At 34.7% G+C, this 23300-nt stretch overlaps 1 protein-coding gene across 1 annotated transcript in view; it reads right to left on the bottom strand.

Annotated features, from left to right (window-relative positions):
* The window catches only part of ADGRB3 (adhesion G protein-coupled receptor B3), an 890484-nt gene that overhangs the window by 685295 nt on the left and 181889 nt on the right, over positions 1-23300 (bottom strand).

Raw genomic sequence — 23300 nt, 5'->3', positions numbered from 1 at the left:
CCCCAAGGTCACACTGCTAGTAAGTGTCAAGTGCCTGAGGTCAAATTTGAACTCAGGTCCTCCTGAATCCAGGGCCAGTGCTGCCCTCAACCATGGATAAAAAACCCATTGTGACTCAAAGATTAAGTTGTTTTAACACAATTCCATAGGCCATAAGAAGCCATCAAAGCACAGGGGTGACAAGATCAGATCTGTGCCTTAGAAATATTAATCTGGAAGTTGTACTTAGGATGGAATCAACTACTCTATAGTTTGGTTATCTTTGGAATTAATTATCCATTTAATTGGTTCATTTTTAATTGTGACTATACTTTGACTTAAAAGCTAAGACTGTTGAATGGCTGAAAAATGATTTTCAACATTAAAATGTATCTTTCAGAAAACCACTTCCCACTATTGAGATTAGAACAATGGGCACCTGATAATCATTAGGCATAGAAGGAGGAAAATGACAGTGATAGTATATTAATTTCCAAACAAATTATAAGTGATGTAACCAATCACTGTAGCAGTAAGTGGTAGGAAATCATGAACATAAGCTATTTTTTAAAAATAAGAAACTAGTAAAACAGTGGAGAAATTATTTTGCTTTAATGAAGGGTTAAAATCATGGGAGCACCAGAACATAGAGAACCATAATGTGGTCAAAAAAGAACTTTTATTTTATTTAAGCTGAGAGGAGGGAACTTCACATTTCTGACCACAGTTGAAAGCCCTAAAAATTTCTTCATAAAACAGTCTCCTGTAAAAAATTTCTTATAGGGGGGAACTAGGTGGTGCAGTGGATAAAGCACCGGCCCTGGACTCAGGAGGACCTGAGTTCAAATCTGACCTCAATCACTTGACACTTACTAGCTGTGTGACCCTGGGAAAGTAACTTAACCCTCATTGCCCCACCAAAAAAAATCTCATATTATCACTGGATCCATCAAACTACAGGCTTCTACAAACCAAGTAAGACATCCCTTTTTACTCAAATCACCCTTAGGCATGCAACCTAAAGAATCACATAGGCGTCTAGGCATTTGTTACATATAAAAGAATTCCATTGGTAAAAGATAGGGAAGCAACAATTACTACCTGGTTGAGTGAGTGTAGCATATAACAAGTTCTGCTTTCTGAGTTTAGACAGTAGTCATTACTATTTGAGACCCTTTCCACCCTGAACTTTTGAATAAAGTCTTCCTCAAATTCTCTAACTCCTACAGATCATTGCATTGTTTCAGATAAAATTGATGCCATGCCTACACCTGGTATCATTATCATTATCAGCAACAGCATTGTTATAACCATCAGCAACAGCATCATGGCTTAAAAGGAAATTGATATCTAGTGTGTATCTTAAATAACCAAATAATGTCACTCCATTTTTCAGTAGATTGCTTTTTATCATGGTGAGATTTTCTTCTCTCACATTGTGACACTTTCATTAACATTTTCTATTGAGATAGGGAAGGGAGAAGACCTTAGTAATATTTAAGGATCCTGTTTCCTTTTTAAAACTTTCCCTAGGAAATGAGGTGTTTTTTTTCCCTCATCTAGGATTTTTTTTCCATGTAGCTGAGGCTACCATCACCAGCTATCTTCCTCTCTGTATTTTATCTAAATTAGTACTTGTAAATTAAGAGTCTTGTAAAGCAGGAAATGAGAAAGGATACCTATGTAGTTGGATCAGAATGTGTCCCTTGCAATCATTTAAAGACAAGCTGGCCTGGCAGTCCTATGACTAAGCCAGTAAAATACCTATTTTTCAAGTGGTAATTACACTTATCTTTGTAGAGGCAAAGAAAGAATTTCACTGGGTTAACTGGAATTAATGTTGATAAAAACAGCTGCAAACAAATTGACAGAATTTAGGGTTGGAAGGGTTGTAGGAGTATATCTAGCCAAACCTTATCTGACTGAGAATTTCCTCTAAATCTCTACAAGTGGTCATTCAACAATTATTTGAAGATCTCTAGTGACGGGGAACTCACCACATCCTGAGAAAGTCCTTCCCATTTGCAGAAAAATTTAATTGAGAGTTTTTTCTAGTTTTTAAACCCAAATCTGCCTCTTTGAAACTTGGTGTTACTCCTAGTGGGACCACTAGCAGAATCTCTCTCTCATCCTCTTTTTAAAAGCAGGTTAAGTACTCTTTTTCTCTCTCTCTACTCAGGCTGGTTTCCAATCCCTTATTAGCCATTTTCACCGTACTTCCTGGTCTATTGATTATTCTGCTTGGCAGAAAAAACTGAAACAAAATAAGAATTAAGCATCTCAGCATTCTCTCTACCATCCATTATTCTCATCAACCCTGAACATTTATTCTTTGTTTAATCTTGCTATTTCCTCAATGTAGCTGAAAACAAAACAACCCTATTTATGGTACTTATCTTTCTTTTTCCAGCTTCAGAGCATTCTAAATTTTAATGCTTCTAACTCTATTCTTAGAGAACCATGCCTCACTTTCATTTTTATCTTTCATTACCTGTTCTTGTATCAATATTAGGTGTGTGTAAATCTTTTAAAACACTATGTTGGTCGGTAAGTCCCTGGACAGCTACATTAATGTCTTTATGTAACCTCCCTTTTCTTCTTCATTGAATGTATTTTATTTTGTATATTCAGAATACCATTCGTGAGAGTTTCCAGTCTTCATAAATTGATTTAAGCTATCAAATTTTGGTCCACAGAATCCTATCTGTTCTCTAAAGTGTTTCTAAGTCTACTCTTCCAAGATTAAGGATGTATGCCAAAGTATGCCTGGATTTACTCTCTCATAAACTCTAAAATGATGTAGCCAATTTTCTACAAAATTCCTATAATTCCTACTTCAGCATTTTCTTCCTTCTTATTTGTGAGAATCAGGTCTAGAAAACTAATTACCATAGTTTCCTTCACTTTTTAGAGGATGGAATTATTATAGAATAATAGAATTTCAAAATTTAAACCATTTTGTCCACTTTAAGTGTCCTCTAGTCCAACTCAAACTTGAAAAATGCCTCTACAAAACACATAGTAAATGGCCATAATCTCTTCTTGTAGACTTCTAGTGAGGGGAATCCATTGCAACTAATTCCATGCTCAGGTGGTCCTGTAGAAAGTATATTTCTGAGTCTAGTAGCCACCAAAAATATTCGGGAGTTTATAAAGCTTTATGAGTGTGTTACCCATAAAAATCACTAACACACATGTTTACATACTTATTTTGAGCACTTTAATCCCCTTAATGAGCTGTGTTGTAGCTTATTACTGTTTTAAATCTATTGTACCCATCATTTTGTGCTTGTTATAATACAGTAATGCAAAAAAGTATATTTCTGATTTCAAACATAAATTTGTTTCTGTACAACTTCAACCTAATGCTCCTAATTCTGCCTTCTAAGATAAGTCAACACCAGTGCAATATCATGTTCTTATAATACCTTTCAATTACTTGATAACATGTCCTTCCTGATTTTGTATTCTTCTGGCAAATATCCTCAATCCCTTCAACTAATACTCATATGAAATGAACTTGAAGCTTTTCAGCATCCTGGTGGGCCCCTCTGGACTCTCTCTAATTTAATATATTTTTCCAAAAATGTAGCATTGTGACCTGAACACAACAACACTTGAAGTGTAGTCTGACCAGAGCACAGTACAACAGGTCTCTTGCTTCCTTATTCTTGGAAGCTAAAATTCTATATTGCTAGCTTTATTTCACAGAAACTGTTATCTAGCTATACCTCACTCATCTTACACTTAAGGGTTGATTTTTAGAACCCCAAAGTAAAAAGTCATATTTATTCTCCTCCCCTCTCCCCCCAAAATAGAGCTGGACCTGTAGTCAGGAAGTTTTAAGTTCCCATGAGGACTTAGACATTTCCTAACATCCTGGGCAAATCATTTAGACTCTGTCTGCCGCAGTTTCTTTATACGTAAACGGAGATAATAATAGCACTTACTTCACAGGGTTGTTGTAAGGATCAAATAAAATTGTAATTATATACTGCTTAGAACAGTGTATGATACAAAATAAGTGTTATATGTTATTATTGTTATTATTATTATTGCTATTGTTATTCAGTTCAATGTCATGGACTTTATATCTTGACTCTATGCTATTTTACCTACTCCCATTTTTCCGTCATTTATAAATATGATAAGCATGCTATTTATAATTTGTAAATATTATTGGTAATATTTTAAACAAGAGGTTTAAACATAGCTTGGTGGGGCACTTACTTCCCTAGGAACCTAATATTAAACCATCTATGGAACATTCATTGGGACCACCATCAAACATTTCTAAATCCACTTATTAGTTTCATCTTCTAGAATTCATTTTCATTTTTTTTCTGTAAGAATCACATGACATATTGCACCATTGGTTTACTTAAAAAAAACAAAATTATAGCTATAGAATTCCAATAATCTACCAATTTATTAACCACATCAAAAAAGGAAATAAGTTTAGTCTAGTTCTTTATGATTGTCACTTTCTGTACCAGATTTCTGTTCCCATTTCCATAATAAGATATTTTAGAATTTTGCTAGAAATCAATTCTATATCTCCCTTAAAGTCTCAATTCAAGTACTACACAAGATCTATCTCAATCCACCCTATTGCTAAAAGTTTCCCCTAGGAAATAACTGTATACACTTTTTATTTTCTTATCTATATAGAAGTTGTTCACCCAGCACAATAGAATAAAAGCTTCTTGAAGGTGGGGACTACTCTTCATTTGTTTTTGAATATCTAATGCCTAGCGCAGTGTCTGGGACATAGTAGGATATGTTGGCTAATAATAAACATTAAGAAATATTTATTATTATAAGTGAATGAATTCTATTATCTTCCTTTAAAAAAACAACAATAGGGCATTTAGCCAACTGCAGTCCTGCAGTACCTCTTCTGTTTTCCCTGAATTTTCAAAGATTATTGATAGTGATTCAGCAATCACATCAACCAGTTCTTTTTATTACTAGAGAATATAATTCATCTGAGTGAGGTGCCTTATCATTAAGGCAAACCAGGAAATTATTAGCTGTTCTGGTCTTGGCAAAGAGTGCTCTAGCAGATGTCCAGATAATTTTAGTCCCCAATCCTTCCTACATCCGGTCTTCATGGCAGGCTTATGATCTGTTGCCCAAACTCCTCAGCAATTTCCTCTTTCTATCCAGGATGACTATATTAGACTCTAATGAAGATAACCATTCTGTTTCTAACTCCAAATTTACCCAAATATTAGCAAAACATCCTTCCTTTCTCTGGTTGTTAGATTTCCTCACTTGGACATGTATTATTAATATTCAATACTGTTCTAGTTCCCCTCTGCCTTCTTTTACCTATATTGATGTATTTGAATAAAGTATACAATTAGACTGCCCAATTATAAAATTAGGGTAGCCAGTCAAGTGCCCAACACCAAGATAGCTCACTGATATTCATGAGGTCAAATTTTCTTCCTTATTTTAGGATCTTTAGCACAAAGTGTTTTTAATTAAATGTAGCCCTTTTCTTGGAACAGATTTCCATTCTCATAGTTGAGTTCCTGGGGAGACTTGATGGGCCTGCAATTTCCAAGGGAAGGTAGGTATAATCCGAAATTTCCCAAACTCAAATTTTCAAGTACTCTGCCCAGTATTTAATTTTACCATTTAGCAACTGAAGCAATTCATCAAATGATGGTTTGCATTATGCTGTCTACTTCATGTAATGTCAATGTGGACTTGATGTAAACAATAACATTGGGTGATTATATTTGATGTTGATATATCATCTTTGTTATTTTTAACGTTGTTTATTTTGTTGCTTCTGAGGTTTATTTGGAGATGTCAAGTGATTTTGCAAAGGAGTAGAAAATTTTGGGGCATTGTGAGGAAGGAAGGAAGGAAAGATGGAAGGAAGTAATTAAAGTAATCCACATTAATATAGATTTGAAGAAAAATATGGAATGATTAACTTTTATGGTGGGATAATCAACTTTATTAATCTAATCTTGATTTTTAGATTCATTAATGTCAATTTGCTGATGACAAGTATGTCTCAGATGATTTGATAAAGTTGTACAAACTCCATTGTTTTATGGCAAAAGTGTGGCCTTTGGGAGGAAAGTTATCATGTTTTCATAGAGACTCGGTGCCTACAAGAAAGCAGGCATAACCTAGGACTGAATAGTTCTGGCTTTAGATCTAGGTGGGACTTCTATGGAGAAATGTAGGTACCAAGGAAGACAGATAAATAGTGTATATATCTATAAACATGCACACATTCACTTACCCACACGCATTATATAGAAAAATTATATGTCCTGCTTCTTCAGAGATCAACCCACCAACAAAATAGTTACCATGGAGACTTGGTGTCTACCTGCAGACACACAGGTATTATCAAGAGATGCCTAATCTCTTGAGGATCCCTTGGCATTGAAGGGATTTCCAAATGAGTAAGCTGAGTGGCTAGGCAATCAGAAAAAAGGGGGGGGGGCAGGAGAGATTTCCAAACACAGAAATCTAGACATCACCCAAAGTTCCATACGTTCAAAGTTTAAGTAATGTGTAATTTATTCAACTTAGATATTTAGTCATTGACTCTGTCAAGTATTTTTATTATTTTTTTTATTTTCCCAACTATTGCATGCTACTTCGTTGTGGATTTGAATCAAACACTAACATGGAATCTACCCATGGCCCTGTTTGTTTTAAATGTTTTTTATCCTGATGCATGTGATGTTTATTTAGAGATTTCAAGTGCACCCTATCTGAACTGATGAGTGCAAAATTGTCAATGGGAGGAATATAGTTCTTGCCTCTGCACATATCTATCCTTCTATACATTAGTTAACATGAAAACAATATCTATCTTCAAAGCTGGCAAGTATTGCTCAGAATCCCTTGGGTTCCAAGTTTGAAGTAATAAATATTGCATATTATTTAGACATTTATCAACCTAAGCAAGTAATATTTTATAATAGGTTTTCTTTGCATGAAAAACTAGTGAATTTGAAGATAATACAATAGGATAATTACCTGTAATGTTAGCTAATTATCCTGTTTATTTTAACTGTATTTTCTCCATTAATTCTGATCTATATTTGCAGATATCCAATAGATCTCAGCTGATTTTGCTAAGGATGTCAAAATCACTGGACACAAGGAGAAATGTAGACTTTACCTTTTCAGAAATCATGTTTTCCATGGTGTAGTAAGTGTGAAGATTTAGTTATTTCCCATATTAACAGGCATTGCCAGGAATTGCCTAAATTCACCAAAATTTTTATCTTAAAGAGACTTCTCTTGACAAGGCTCAATGATTTCAGAAATAGGCAGAAAGAAGTATCTACCACAGACATACAGGCATCAGAGTATCCCAAATTTCTAATAATATTTTTAATTTAGACATTTATTTGATGAAGCAGTCTGTCCAGTCGTGTTTTATGTTGCTCTATATACAGAATTCCATGTTAATATAGATTTGAGGTAAATACTAACATTCAATGATTTCTAGTGATAGCAGACTAATTAACTTTGTTTAATTTTCCATTTTTATTTTTAAGAGTGTGGCAATATTTAACAGATTCCAAGCATAGATCAACTGATTTGGGAAGGAAGTGCTAAATTTCTAAACATATGTTTACAAAGTTTTTTGCTGCACAGAAATCTAGAGATATCCTAGCTTGAGCCTCCAATGTATCTAGGGTAACAAGTGTGTACCTCCATGCCCAGATATATTCAATGTTAATGCTAATGTACATTTAAAATAAACTATGTCATTGGTTTATTATTCGTGATGTTGTATAATCATCCTTCCATTTAGTGTTAATCATGATTTGGGGTAAAGAGTAGCATAGGATAATTATTTGTGATGTTGCCACAACCATCCTGTTTATTTTAAGTGTTTAATATTTTGGGGGTCTTTATTTGTCCTTCAAGCTTATGATAACTATTGTTCTCCTTTCGGAGCAATTTAGTCCTTGCTGTGTACTTCCACAGAGTAGCCATAATGGAGACTCTGTCTTAAACAATTTTCTTGAGTTCTCTTGGATTTTGACCTTTTAAGGGGCTTCCACAGACTATCCTGGGTTGCCAGACAGACAAAGGAGTAAGACATTAAAATGAATATTCACACAGCAGGAAGACATTACACAGCTTCCTAACTACCAACTTTCAAGTAATACTTCCTGAATGTAATATACACATTTTGCCAATGCAACAGTCTTTCAAATGACATTTTTTGCTGTCTATTACATGGGTAATGTCTATTACATGGGTAATGTGAATTTGAAATAAACAATAACATGCATTGGTCAGCTAGGTGGTGCATTGGATATAGCATACTGGGACTGGAGTCATGAAGACTCATCTTCCCAAGTTGAAATCCAGTCTTAAACACTTATTAAAGCTGTGTGACCCTGGGAAAGTCACTTAACCTTGTTTGCTTCCATTTTCTCTTCTGTAAAAAATGAGAAGGAAATGGCAAATCCCTCCAATATCTTTGCCAAGAAATCCCCACATGTGGTCACAACGAGTCAGACACAACTGAAAAACAATAGGCTGCCATGGTTATTTTTGATGTTGCAATAATTGGATCATGATGATTTTTAAAGCCTTCAATAGGTAATTCCCTCTGTCAAGATAGAATGACTGGGTTCATATAATGATTTTAAATTTAAAGTGTCTATTGGTACTGCTGATTAATGTGTTAAATATATGTTTTCATGACATTACATGCATGAGTAAGTGGCACTGATTTAATGGTTGCTATTTGTCTGGTTATATGCTAATTGTTGGTACATGGTTGCAGTTATCACAATTGCTTTCCCATTATCCTATGCATGTCATTCTATATTGCCACTAATTTGCATACCTACTTATTGTTTCACTTGCTATGTATTTCTTACATGGAGTGATTGTTTCATTGTGTGATTACTGTTTATTCTATAATTTAGCATTATTGTGTTGCTGAATACCACGAGCATAGATTAATTTCTTTTATAAATAGACATGGATTTTAAGACAATATATGGTGACACTTTGAATGTAGAAGTTAATAGAGATCTCTTGGTATTAGTAGTTACAAATATAAAAAATAAGGACACTAAAAATCACTGAAAAGAGCAATAAAATGACTTTAAAGATTGTAAAATAATTTATAGTGTTGAACCCAATGATGTAATTTAAATGGAGTTTGAATTATTAGACATATTTGATAATTCAAATATGCCTGCTATATTTTTGATAAGAGATAACACCTGAATTGTAATCTTGAGATAATTTCTTGTTCCTCTCTACCAAAAAAGAAGGAATTACTTTTTTTTTTTCAGGGCAATGAGGGTTAAGTGACTTGTTCAAGGTCATACAGCTAGTGTCAAGTGTCTGAGGCTGGATTTGAATTCAGGACCTCTTGAATCCAGGGCTGGTGCTTTATCCATTGCACCACCTAGCTGTCCCAGAATTATTTCTTTTTAAAAATCATATGCCATATTGAACACAGAAGGCTTTCTATTAGGAGAAAAAAAATCTGAAGCATATTTAAGTCATAAAAATGTCCTGTATCAGAGAGAGAATCTAGATCTAACATCTAAGTCTTTGCAGGAAAATAACATGTCCCCCATAGGAAACAACCATGGGAAGTTTAGGTCAACCATTCAATAGAATCACTGCAGCATTGCAAGTACCTTTGAAAAGAGGGGAAGATTGATAGAAAACCTTAAAGGAAGTGCTTTTAGAATTGGTCAGGGCCTAAAAGCTACACATTTTTGAATACCTTTCAGTTCTATGAAAGGGCTACAACTCATATTGATTCTTAAGGTTTACCCACATTTAAGATACAACAGAGTAAACATAAAGTTTCCTAATTAAATTGTAGGGTTTCGGTAAGAAAATGAACACCATAGCTCTAGCAGGCCCATATTCAGGAACTATCACTGAAATGAAAGCATCCATTGGGCCAATTCTAGTCTAGTTAAAATACAAAGAGGATAACACAAACAATAACTGAGGATGCTCTAGCACTTGAATGGAAAGACTGTTTGAAGCATACACTAAATTGCATGAATGGGATGTGGAATGTACTCAAGGTGTTACCAACAGAATCAACTTCACAGAGTCCTGATCATTGCACAAATGATCAAGAAGATTCCTTTATTTATGATGAAAGACCTCATAAACCATTTGTGAGAGGTGCTTGTCAGTAGCAACATCACTAAGTCTAGAAACCTCTTTGTAATACTTAAAATAGTGATATGGAAGAAGAATAGGAAGATGTGAATATGTGTCCACTAGGCTCTGATTAAAAGAACTAAAGGCAATGAGTATGCCATGCCAAGAGTTCAAGATATGCTGGAATATTTTGTGGGCAGCCATTTGATCACAGTATTGATCTACACAGTACATACTCCCAGATTACTTTGATGGAGAAAAACAAAGAGATCTGCAAATCTGGATTTTACCAGCTTGACCACATACCTCAAGCTATTTGGGAATATCAAGAAAAAGATGAGTCAAACAGAAAACCAAATAAGGGAGACATGAAAGAATCTAATCACACATTACAAAAGTCCTCATTTGTATAATATTGATGTCAATTTATAAATTGTTGTGGTACTGATTTTATATAATGACAAGCAGAATGGGGAGAACAATTTATACACTGACAATAACACTATATAAACAAACCACTTTAGAAAGAACTATGACTAATACAATGACCACTCATGATTCCAGAGAACTAATGATGAAAAATGCTACTCATTACAGAGAGGTGATGGATTTAGGGTGCATTGTGAGGCATGTAATATGTACATGTGCATGTGCATGTGCATGTATATATGTGTATGCACGTGTATACGTATGTGTGTGCATATACATATATATGTGTGCATATTCATATTCCTTGGTGTGAATGTTTATAGAAATTTTTTTCTTTTTCTTTCATGGAGTAGAACGGAGATAACATAGATTTCTTTTTTTTTTTTTTTTAAATAGGTGTGGAGGGATGGGTGTTGATGTGATATGATGCATGAGCTTTTGGATAAGTTCACTTTAACACTGATTTTACTTAACTGTTTAACTTTGTTGCAAGACACCTCTCAGAAAGTAGGAGTAATCTCTACATTTATGTTATGTAAAAACAAAACATCAATAAAACTAATATATAGACATACATATATACATATGTATATACCCATTACCATATACACATACACATTTACACACATATATCTATATCTGTATCTGTGTCTCTATCATCTCTACCATCTCTGTCTCTATCTCTGTCTCTGTCTCGGTCTCTTTGTCACTATCTATCTCTATCAATCTAAAGCACTAATATTCGTAGATAGTCTTTTGTTTTTGGAAGGACATAGAAACAATAGAAGAAACTTGGCTAAAGGCGGATGATCTGAAGTTATCAATCAAGGAGCTCCAGTTTTAGAGTCTATGTCAAATCACATACTATCTTCAAGGCATAACCAGTACTCAGAGGATATTGACATGCTATTTCCAAAAGATCTAAAATTTTTGTTTTGTTTTGCTTAAGGATTCAGTAGCTTACTATTTAGGAAATGAGAATTGTGAAACAGTGCTACACCAGATTGTTACTCACCATACATACAGAACCAAAAAGCAGTTGGTACTATGCAGAACATTATACTATGGCCATGAAAGCCCAACATGAAATTTAATTAAAAGATCCCTAGAGCTAGTAAGAAACTGATTTTACTAGTAGCAGATGTAACTAAGAAGTATTCGACATTTGATGTGGTCAAAGAAAAGCTCTGCTGACTCATGCTGCCTATTTTGAAAACATAAGAATGAACGAGCTTTTCATACTGTTCAACATTGATTTTCATCTGTAGGAGAGAGTGAGAACATAATCCATATATTAGTGGCCTTGTTATTTTACCATATATGCCCAAGCATTCCCAACCAGGAACCACAAATTTTCCATGGCTAATATGGGGTTATGTGAGAAATATTTCTTAGTGTATAGATTTCTTTTAATGACCCATTTTGATCAAGGAAGAGATTTTGAGAGAAAGCTCCTTAAAGAAGTGCTAGTATTCATAGGTGTCAAAAAGTCTAGAGCTGCATCTAAATATCCTGAAAGAGACTCAGCCTGAGCATTTCAAATGCCCACTGATGAATACATTAAGAACACTGACACCAGAACAAAAATATTGGTAGAATCAATACATGGCATTTTAGTACACATGCATAACTATCAGAAATGCTTAATATATTTTATACCATACTTGCTGAATTTGGATGAGAGCCACACCTAATTTACTGATTTTTGTATTGCAGTCTTGGAAGACACAAATGCCCACAATCCATTCATGTCTTGGATAAGAGAGAATCAGAAAGAAGTGTAATGATGCCCTCAGTTCAGAAAGAGCTCATATGAGAGCACACCTTGTTATGATACTAAAGCTCACTGTCCAGACTTTGAGTAAAGAGATAGTTTTGTGGAAAAATCTTGGTGTTCAAGGGCAAAGGATACATGTTAGGAGAGCCATAGAAAGGCACTCTGTACTAAGTTCTGGAGAGACCATGTGTCTTTCCTTTTTACAGAATAGACCCAGGTAATAGTACAGTTATAGTAAGCAGAATTTGTTGCAACTACCTATTGCTTATAACAGGGTTAGGCAGACTCCAGTGAGTAGGAAAGAAATGATGGACAATTAGTTCAAAAGACTTTGAGTTTTATGAACCTCCTACCACTGGTACAAAGGCTGAACTGTATGGTAGCTCAGAAAGGTGGATTTCAAATGACAAAAATTCTGTTTATTGTAACTCAATAATCGATGTTAATGGAGAAAGACCCCCCAGATCATAAGGGAGTGCAATGAATGCAGAAGCAGTAAATGTACCACCTAGAAATTCAATTATAGAAACAAAATCAGTAATAATGCATAGTCTGGAAATGCTGATAGCCTGGGTCCTTTTAATAAGTTCAGGGTTGGTACTCATAATTAAGAATAAGACTGCAAGAATAAGATTATCAAGATTAGACAACATTATCAACTAACACTGGTATAGGGGTAGAACATAGCAATTTATAAGAGAATTATATTTGCAGATAGACTTATTTGATTTCCTACAAAAAATAAAATTGTTAGCCAAGGGCAAAAATATAGTCCTAATCTCATCACTGATTATATCTTACTTTTGGTAGTTAACATTGACATTTCATGACTATCTACAGATAGCCAGAAATTACAGAATTATCTAAATACCCATGGTTTTTTATCTTAAAGAGATGCCCACTTACAATCTGAGATGACTATGGAAAGCTAATGGAGCCACAGACGTATACACCCACAGGCAAGTATATAGGTATTTTCCCAAGTTCCTCATATTTCAATCTTAAAGTAATGAATGCACATACACACAAATGATACGTTTGTCTCTATATAGGCCAAGTGTATAAATTACTTATATGTGTGATTTGTATATATATATATATATATATATATATATATATATACATACACAAGTATATAAATATATAATTTATATATTTAGACATCAAAGTATTCTGTCAGTATATCAAGTGATGTTTTTTCCATTGTGATGCCTATTGCATGCAAATACTAATATATTTGCGATGAACAGTATCAGGTATTGTCATCTGGGAATTTGGGAGTATCATCCATCCAATTTTCACTGTTGATTATTGTAGATATGCCTGAAGAGTAAACCTGGAAATTCACAGAAGTCTCAAGATTTTGCAAAGGAGTAAAAAAGATTATTATCTACTAAAGAGGAATACACACACACTCACACACACAAACACACACACACACACACACACATATATATATATATATATATATATATATATATATATATATAATCCTTGATTTCATATAGATAAACCCTGCCTATTGTAGTGACTATGGAACCTTTGTGTCTATCTAAAGACAAACAAGCATTACTCACAACTGGCTAAGCTCCTATGGGTTTAAAAATGAAGGACCTTCCAAGGAGAAAGATATATGGCTAGAAAGATAAACAAAAAAGGGGCATGAAAAAGTTTATAGCAGACAAAGAAGACATTGACCAGAGTTCCTTGAATTCCATATTTCAGATGATGGATCCTGCAAATGGTTTAGAAAGTCACTGGAAAATTCTGTCAAGTAATGTTTATATAGTGATGTTTACTGCATTCAATGGTTCAGGTAGGTTTGATATAAACATTGCCATTGAATTAATACTTTTAAAGTTGAAATAATCATCCTTCTTATCTTAAATATGAATCTTTTTTACTCTTGTTACATCTATTTATAGTAGCCATACCATAGCTGATTTTGCAAGGAAGTGAAAAATGATGAAGTCTTTGCCTCTCCATAATGGAGACTTGTCTCCCTGCAGGCAGGTAGACATTGACAGAGATGCCTAGGTTAGTATGGATTTTTATCTTTAGAGTACATGAATGGAGAAGCCTTGATGGCCAGGTAGATAAATAAAGGAAGTAGACATGAAAGTATCTACCAACCAGCAGTGAAGCAATCCCATAGCTACCCAAGTATCAAATGTTTAACAATATATTCTGAATTTGATAGATACTGGACCACTGAAGCAGGCTGTTATATAAGGTTCTATAATGTGATTTCTACTACATATTTTTCCTGCAACGTTAATGTGAGTTTGAGACAAAGTGGAGTATGGGATTGTTACCTGTTAAGTTTCTAGAATCATCCTCATTATTTAAAGTGTGAACCTTTTTTTTTTCTATCTCATGATGCTGACTCAGTTTATTTAGCAAGGAAATGTGAAATTGTTAGATATGGGGTGGTGTTTGAATATAGTCCTTTCCTCTGCATAGATTAACCCAGCCTTAGAGTAGCTACCATAGAGGCTTGGGGTGTACCTGAAGGCAGGTAGGTATTACACAAAGATTCATAATGTCTAGGAGATTAAAATATTTGAAAGGACTTTCAAAGATAAATAGAGTGGCCTGGAAGACAGACGAAGGAGAGTGGCATGGAAGAATCTATCCAAAGATCAGAAATTCATTCTCTAGTCCCCCGTTGCAAATATCAGTAATTCATGTTTCATGAGATTTATACATTTAACCACTGAAATATTCTTTCAGTTGATGTTTTGCATTATGCTCTCTATTTTATTCAACCATAACATTAATTTGAGGTAAACAGCAGCAGTGTGAAGTATTTGTGATATTAGTATAATCATACTTATTATTTTAAATGCTATTCTTTTTTTATACTTGTGAAACCTATTTGAAGATATCACATATTCCTCAACTTATTTTCCATAGGAGAACAAAATTATTGGCCTGGGGGAGGAATGTAATCCTTTATTCTGTACAGCTCAACATATACCTAGAGTAGTTACCATAGAGACATGGTGTTTACCAGCAGGAGGGCAGTCTGGTATTAGCCAGAATTTTCATTAGGTCCTATAATAGTCTATCTTTGAAAGGATTTCCAAAAGAGAAGATTTCGTGGGGACAGGGAGACAAAAAAAGAGTAATATGGAAGAGTCTACTAACAGAGCAGGAATGCATTACCCAGATTCCTCCAAGTTGTTCAAGTACTATATCCTGCCTGGGTCATAGATATTTAAACACTGAAAGATTTTGTCAAGTGAAATTTTCATGCTATTGTCTATTGCACGAAATGGTTAATATGTATTTTATATAAATAGTACCATAGCATGATCTCCTGTGAAGCTGAGATAATCTTTATTTTTTTTAAATGTCTAAATCTACATAAAAATGTGAGTAATGCCTTTTTACACATGTCAAATATACCTCAGCTGATTTTGTAAGCAAGTGACTAATTGTTGGTCAGTTGGAAGAAAATAGTTCTTGGTGTTTTTGTTTGTTTGTTTTTAGGGCAATGAGGGTCAAGTGACTTGGCAGGGTCACATAGCTAGCAAGTGTCAAGTGTCTGAGGCTGGATTTGAACTCAGGTCCTCCTGAATCCAAGGCCAGTGCTTTATCCACTGTGCCACCTAGCTACCAAGGAAAATAGTTCTTAATGGAGTGGCAACCATTGAAACTTGATTTCTACTATTAGGCAAGTGAACATTAAGCAGAGTTGCTTAAAGAGTTGACCTTGAAATCTATTTCCAAGGAGAAAACTTGGCAGCCAAGGAGACAGAAAAAGGGGAAGGAATGGAAATGTCTGCCCAGAGTTAGGTAGAAATTGCTTAGTGTTACCAAAATTCCAAGTTTCAAATAGTATATCCTTCATGTGATATAGATATTGTGCTACTAAAGACATATTTAGTGAAACATTTTAATTGTGTTTTCTATTGCATGAAATATTAATGTAAATTTCAGGTAAACAGTGCATGAAGTGATTAGTTCTAATGTTAGCATAATCATCCTTGTTATTTTAAATATTTCTTTCTTTCTTTTTTAAATGTTAGTGATACTTCAAAATATTATTCATTCTTCAACTTCTTTTTTAAGGGAATGAAAAATTACTGACCTACACAAGCACTCAGATATTAACCAGAATTCACCTAGTTCCATGTTTCAAATAGTAAAAACTACACACGATTGATATATTGACCCAACAAAACAGTCTTTCAAGGAGTATTTTTCATTGTTTCTTTTTACTACATGAAATATTAATGCAGATTTGAAGCAAAAAACAACATGAAATAATTGCCTGTCATATTAGAAAAATCAACCTTGTTAGAGTAAATACTGACCTCTTTTTAATGTTATCATCACCTATTTGAAGATGTTGAACATGACTTAGTTATAGTCCTCCACATAGATCTACCTATCCTTGTAGTAGTGAACATGAAGACTTGGTGTCTACCTGTAGGCAAGCATGAATTAAGCTGAAAATTCTAAATTCCCAAGGCTTTTGAGCTTTAAATATACTTCAAAGAAGCCTACTGGCTCCAGAGACAGATAAAGGGGAATGGAAATACACACATTTACATATATTATTTATACATACACATATATTTCCATATATTTGTATGCATACACATGAATTTATACATAAATGTATGTATGTATGTATGAATATGTTTGTGTATACACACACCACACACAGAAGCAAGGAGGCATTATCCAGAGGTCCCCAACTTTTTGAAGAAATGCATTTTACATGTGACATAGATTTTGTCACTTAAAGAATCTGTCAAAAACATTTTGTATTATGTTGTTTGCTGTATGCAGTGGTCAATGTAGAATTGATATAAACAGTACAATAGGATGACTATCTGTGATGTTGACATAATCATCTATGCTATGTTAAATGGTGATATTTAATTTTTTCTTTTTTTTTTGGTGAGGTTAAGTGACTTGCTTAGGGTCACACAGCTAGTAAGTCTTAAGTGACTGAGGTTGGATTTGAACTCAGGTCCTCCTGATTCCAGGGCTGGTGCTCTATCCACTGCACCACCTAGCTGCCCCAATATTTAATTTTTAATGTCTGTGATGTTTATTTGCAGTTGTAAAGTTTAATTTATCTGATTTTGAAAGGGAATGAAAAAATATTGACCTCAGGGAGGAATGTAGTTCTTGATTCTACACATATCAACCCAGCTTTAGAGTATTTAACATGGAGACTTGGTATCTATCTGCAAGCAGGCAGAGTTTACTCAGAGATTTAGAGTAGCTTTGTCTATTGAAGGGGTTTCCTAGAAGAAGCCTGGGTATCCAGGAAGCTATACAATTGAGGTCAACATAAAAATGTCTACCCAAGGTGGGCAGGAATTTACCAGAGTTATCCACATTACAAGTTCCAAGTAACATTTACTGCATTGTTATTTCTATTAGAAGAACTATTAATGTGAATTTGAGATGAACAATAGTATGGAATCATTACCCTCGATGTTGGTGTATGAATCCTTGCTGTTTAAAATGTTTTTTAGATGCTTGTGACCTATTGAAAAATGTCACAAAACCTTAAGATATTTTTCGAAGAAGTCAAAATTCATAGACCATGGGAAGGACAATAGTCTTTGCTTGTCCACTGATCAAATGAGCCCTAGATTAATTTCCATTGAGATTTGATGTCTACCTTTAGGCAAGCAGGAAGGTATTTCCAAGAGATTCGTAAGCTTCAGTACCTTTTGACATTTGAAGAGACTTCCAAGGAGAGACCTGAGTGACCACAGGGAAAGGAGAATGAGAAGGGCAGGAATGAATATACCTCTAGAACAGGAATGAATTACCTGCAATTCTATAAGGTTAAAGTTTCAAGTAAAATACCCTTCATTTGTTGTATATAGTGAGCAATTAAAAGTGTTTCAAGTGTTGATTTGCAATAGGTTTTCTACAGCATGCAATTATTAATGTAGATTCAATATAAACAGTACCTTGGGATTATTACTTGTGATTTTGAAATGATCATTCTTGTTACTTTGACTCGATAATTATCTTGAATTTTGGTTGTGTGTTACTGATTTGCAGATGTCAAGTGTATCTCAGCTATAATTGAGAGTGAAAACTTTTTGCCCTAGGGAAAGAAGGTATTCCATTCTTCTGTATAGTTAAATCTTCTCCAAGAGTAGTTACCATGGAAACTTGGCATATACCTGTATACAGGCAAGTAATACCTAAAGATATCTAATATCTTCCCCACATTCCAACTAATATACAACACATGATGTCAGTACTGAACCACTGAAACAGTCTGTCAAGTAAAGGTTTCATTTAGATTTTTATTTCATAAAATAATATGAATTTGAGGTAAACAGTTTTTGTTGTTGTGTCATTTCAGTCATAAAAGATTCTCCATGACCCCATTTGGGTTTTACTTGACAAACATACTGGATTGGTTTGCCATTTATTTCTCCAGCTCATTTTACAGATGAGGAAACTGAGGTAAACAGTATTAAGTGACTTGTCCAGGGTCATAGAGCTAGTAAGTGCCTGAGGTAGGATTTGAACTCAGGAAGATGAGTCTTCCTGATTCCAAGCCCTGTGCTCTATCCACTGCTGAGGTAAATGGCAATGTGGAAAAATTACAGAGTTTTTGACAAAATATCCCTTGTTACTTTCAATGTTGGTCATTAAATATATATTTGTAATATTTATTTGAAGATGTCATGTATATTTCAGTTTATTTAACAAAGGGATAAAATATTGTTGGCCATGAGGAGTAAGACTGTGTCTAGGAGGGTGGCTAGGTGGAGCAGTGGATAAAGCACTTGCCCTGAATTCAGGAGTACCTGAGTTCAAATCTGGCCTCAGACACTTGACACTCACTAGCTGTGTGACCCTGGGCAAGTCACTTAACCCCCATTGCCCTGAAAAAAAAAAGACTGTGTCTATCTAGACTTCAAACCAGTTTTAAAGTAGTTACCATGGAGACTTGGTGTCTACCTGTAGGCAGGTAGGAAGATATTACCCAGAGATTTCTAAGGTCCAGTAGTTTTTGACCTTTGAAGAGACTTCCAAGGCAAAGGCATAGTGACCAAGGAGAAAAAGAGACATTAAAAAGTAAACTCCCAGAGCAGGAATGCATTACCTGCATTTCCCCAAGTTTGATATTTCAAGTAATATATTATGCACGCTGTTCATGTGTTGTAGACATTGCACAAGTAAAGAATGTGACAAACAATATTTTCTCTTTTGCTATCTGCCATATACAATAATTAATGTGGATTAGATTTTACCAGTATTATGGGGTTATTGCTTATGATATTGAAATAATCATTCCTATTATTTTGAATATTGACATTTATATTTTTATTATTGCGTATGCTACCTACTTGAAAATGTCAAATGGATCTTCATATTTCTTCTAGAATTTAAAAACTTATTGAACAAGGCAAGGATTTTTTTCTTTGCTTCTGGGCAGATCAACTCTTCCCTAGAGTAGTTACCATGGAGACTTGGTGTCTACCTGCAGACAGCCAGGTAATATCCTTCCTAACATCTTCTGGATTCTAACCACTGAAGGACTTTTCAAGAAGAAACCTGGGTTGCCAGGCATACAAATGAGGGAGACCTGGAAATGTCTGCTCACAGACGCTCAAGCAATCTATCAAGCAAAGTTTTATATTATGATTTGTTTCATGAAACAATATAAATTTGAGGTAAACAATAAGTACCATGAGACAATGATCATGTTGCTCATACAATCATGCTTATAATTTTAAACATTGATCTTTTTAATGTTTATGGCACCTATTTGAAGATATCTTGCATACCTTAGTTTATTTATTAAAGGGATAAAAATTGTTGGCCCTAGAGAGAACTATAGGCTTTGCTTATGTAGAAAGCAGCCTAGTCCTAAAGTAGTTACCACGGAGACTTGGTGTCTACCTGCAGGCAGGCAAGAAGTTATTGCCCAGAGATTTCTAAAGTTTAGTAGCTTTTGACCTTTGAAGAGACTTCCAAGGAGAAGGCAGGGTGACCAAGGAGAACAAAAGTGAGAAGACCATTGAAGAGTATACTTGCATAATAGGAATGCATTACCGAGAGTTTCCCAAGTTTGAGATTACAGGTAATATATGTTGTATGTTGTGGATGTGTTGGAGACAGTGAACAATTAAAAGAATGTGCTAAACAATTCTGCTATCTACTGTGCACAATGTCTTAATATGGATGGCATGTTTAAATAATCATTCCTGCTACTCTGATTGTTGATGGTTTTTTTTTATTTTTGTGTGTGATATCTATTTGCAGACATCAAATGTTCCTCTTTGCTTTTGCAAGAGACTGAAAACTTGATGTCCATGTTTTCTTGCTTCTGGACAGAGTAACCCTTCCCAAGAGTAGTTACCATGGAGACTTGGTGGCTACCTACAGATAGGCAGGAAATACCCAAGGATTCCTAAGATTCTGACCACTGGAGGACTTTTCAAAAAGGAGGTTGGGTAGCCAGGCATACAAGTGAGGGGGACCTGGAAATGCCTACTCACGGACAGGCAGGCATTAAACTATAATTCCCCAAGTTCCAAGTTATAGGCAACATACAATGTTGGAATTGAACCACTGAAGGAGTCTGTCAAATAAAGTTTTGCATTGTGATTTCTGTTTCATGAAGCAATATAAATTTGAAGTAAATGGTAGCATGAAATAATTATCTATTTTTTCATATAATCATTCTTATAATTTAAATGTTGATTTTTTTTTGGTGAGGCAATTGGGATTAAGTGACTTGCCCAGGGTCACACAGCTAGTAAGTGTGTTAAGTGTCTGAGGTCGGATTTGAACTCAGGTACTCCTGACTCCAGGACCAGTGCTCTATCCACTGCACCACCTAGCTGCCCCTCAATGTTGATTTTTTAAAATTCTTGTGACACCTATTCGAAGATGTCATTCATACCTCAGTTTATTTAATAAGGGGGCAAAATATTGTTGACCAAGAGAGGACTATAGGCTTTGCTTATGTAGAAAGCAGCCTAGTCCTAAAGTAGTTACCATGGAGACTTGGTGTCTACCTGCAGGCAGGAAGGAAAGTATTGCCCAGAGATTTCTAAGGTCTAATAGCTTTTGACTTTTGAAGAGACTTCCAAGGAGAAGGCAGGGTGACCAAGGAGAACAAAAATGAGAAGACCATTGAACTCACAGAGTAGGAATGCATTACCCAGAGTTTACCAAGTTTGAGATTTCACATTTGTATATATATATATATACACATATCTATCTACATATAGAGATAGAGATAGAGACAGAGATAGAGATAGAGATAGAGATAGAGATAGAGATAGAGATAGAGATAGAGATAGAGATAGAGATAGAGATAGAGATAGAGATAGAGATAGAGATAGAGATAGAGATAGAGTATGTTGTGCATGTATTAGGGACATTGAACAATTAAAGGAATGTCCCAAAGAATTCTGCTATCTACTGTGCACAATGTCTTAATATGGATTAGATATTAATAGTACTATGACATGTTTAAGTAATCATTACTATTATTCTGATTGTTGATGTTTATTTTGATTTTTGTGTGTGGTATCTATTTGCAGACATCAAATGTTTCTCTTTGCTTTTGCAAGAGATTGAAAACTTGATGACCAAGGCATGAACTATTTTCCTTGCTTCTGGACAGAGTAACCCTTCCCAAGAGTAGTTACCATGGAGACTTGGTGTCTACCTACAGATAGGCAGGTAATTCCCAAAGATTCCTAAGATCTTTTGGATTCTGACCAGTGGAGGACTTTTCAAAAAAGAGGTTGGGTAGCCAGGCATACAAATGAGGGGAACCTGGAAATACCTACTCACAGACAGGCAGGCATTGAACTAGAATTCCCCAAGTTCCAAGTTATATACAACATACAATGGTGGAATTGAACCACTGAAGGAGTCTGTCAAATAAAGTTTTGCATTGTGATTTCTGTTTCATGAAGCAATATAAATTTGAAGTAAATGGTAGCATGAAATAATTATCTATTTTGTTCATATAACCATTCTTATAATTTAAACGTTGATTTTTTTAAATGTTTGTGACACCTATTCGAAGATGTCATTCATACCTCAGTTTATTTAATATGGGGGTAAAAAAATTGTTGGCCAGGATAGGCTTTGCTTATGTAGAAAGCAGCCTAGTCCTAAAGTAGTTACCATGGAGACTTGGTGTCTACCTGCAGGCAGGCAGGAAAGTATTACCCAGAGATTTCTAAGGTCCAATAGCTTTTGACCTTTGAAGAGACTTCCAAGGAGAAGGCAGGGTGACAAAAGAGAAAAAAAAATGAGAAGGCTAGGGGGCAGCTAGGTGGCTTAGTGGATAAAGCACAGATCCTGGATTCAGGAGGATCTGAGTTCAAATCTGACCTCAAACACTTGACACTTACTAGCTGTGTGACCTGGGGCAAGTCACTTAACCCTCATTGCCCTGCAGAAAAAAAAAAAAGCATAAAAAAATGAGAAGGCTATTGAAGAAGAGTATACTATGAGGTGAGCATGTATTATAGTCATTGAACAACTAAAAAAATGTTCCAAACAATATTTTCCAGTCTGCTAACTGATGCATACAATATGGATTAATAATATGGATTAGGTATTAATATTTAATATGGATTAGACATTAACAGTACCAGGGCTTGCATAGTGCAAGTGCTTAATAAATATTTATTGATTTATTGTTTTCTACTATATGTTATATTAATGTAAATTTGAGACTAGGTAAATTATAGTATCAAATGATTATCTACTTCATTGCAATAATACACCTTCTTTTTTTAATTATTGATTTTTTAAAAAAACGAATGTGATTAGGAAACCTAGGGCAAGATATTACGTATATCTCAGCTACCTTTTTGCATGTAAGTAAAAAACTGCTGGCCTTGGGAAGAAACATCATTCTTTCTGCATCACAGATCAAACCAAGCCTGGAGTAGTTACCATGTAGACCTCATGCTTACATGTTGAAAGATAAGCA

Source organism: Dromiciops gliroides, chromosome 4 (assembly GCF_019393635.1).
Source record: "Dromiciops gliroides isolate mDroGli1 chromosome 4, mDroGli1.pri, whole genome shotgun sequence".
Taxonomy (NCBI): Eukaryota; Metazoa; Chordata; class Mammalia; order Microbiotheria; family Microbiotheriidae; genus Dromiciops; species Dromiciops gliroides.
Note: the sequence above shows the minus strand (reverse complement) of the source record. Positions and strands in the feature narration are given on the sequence as shown.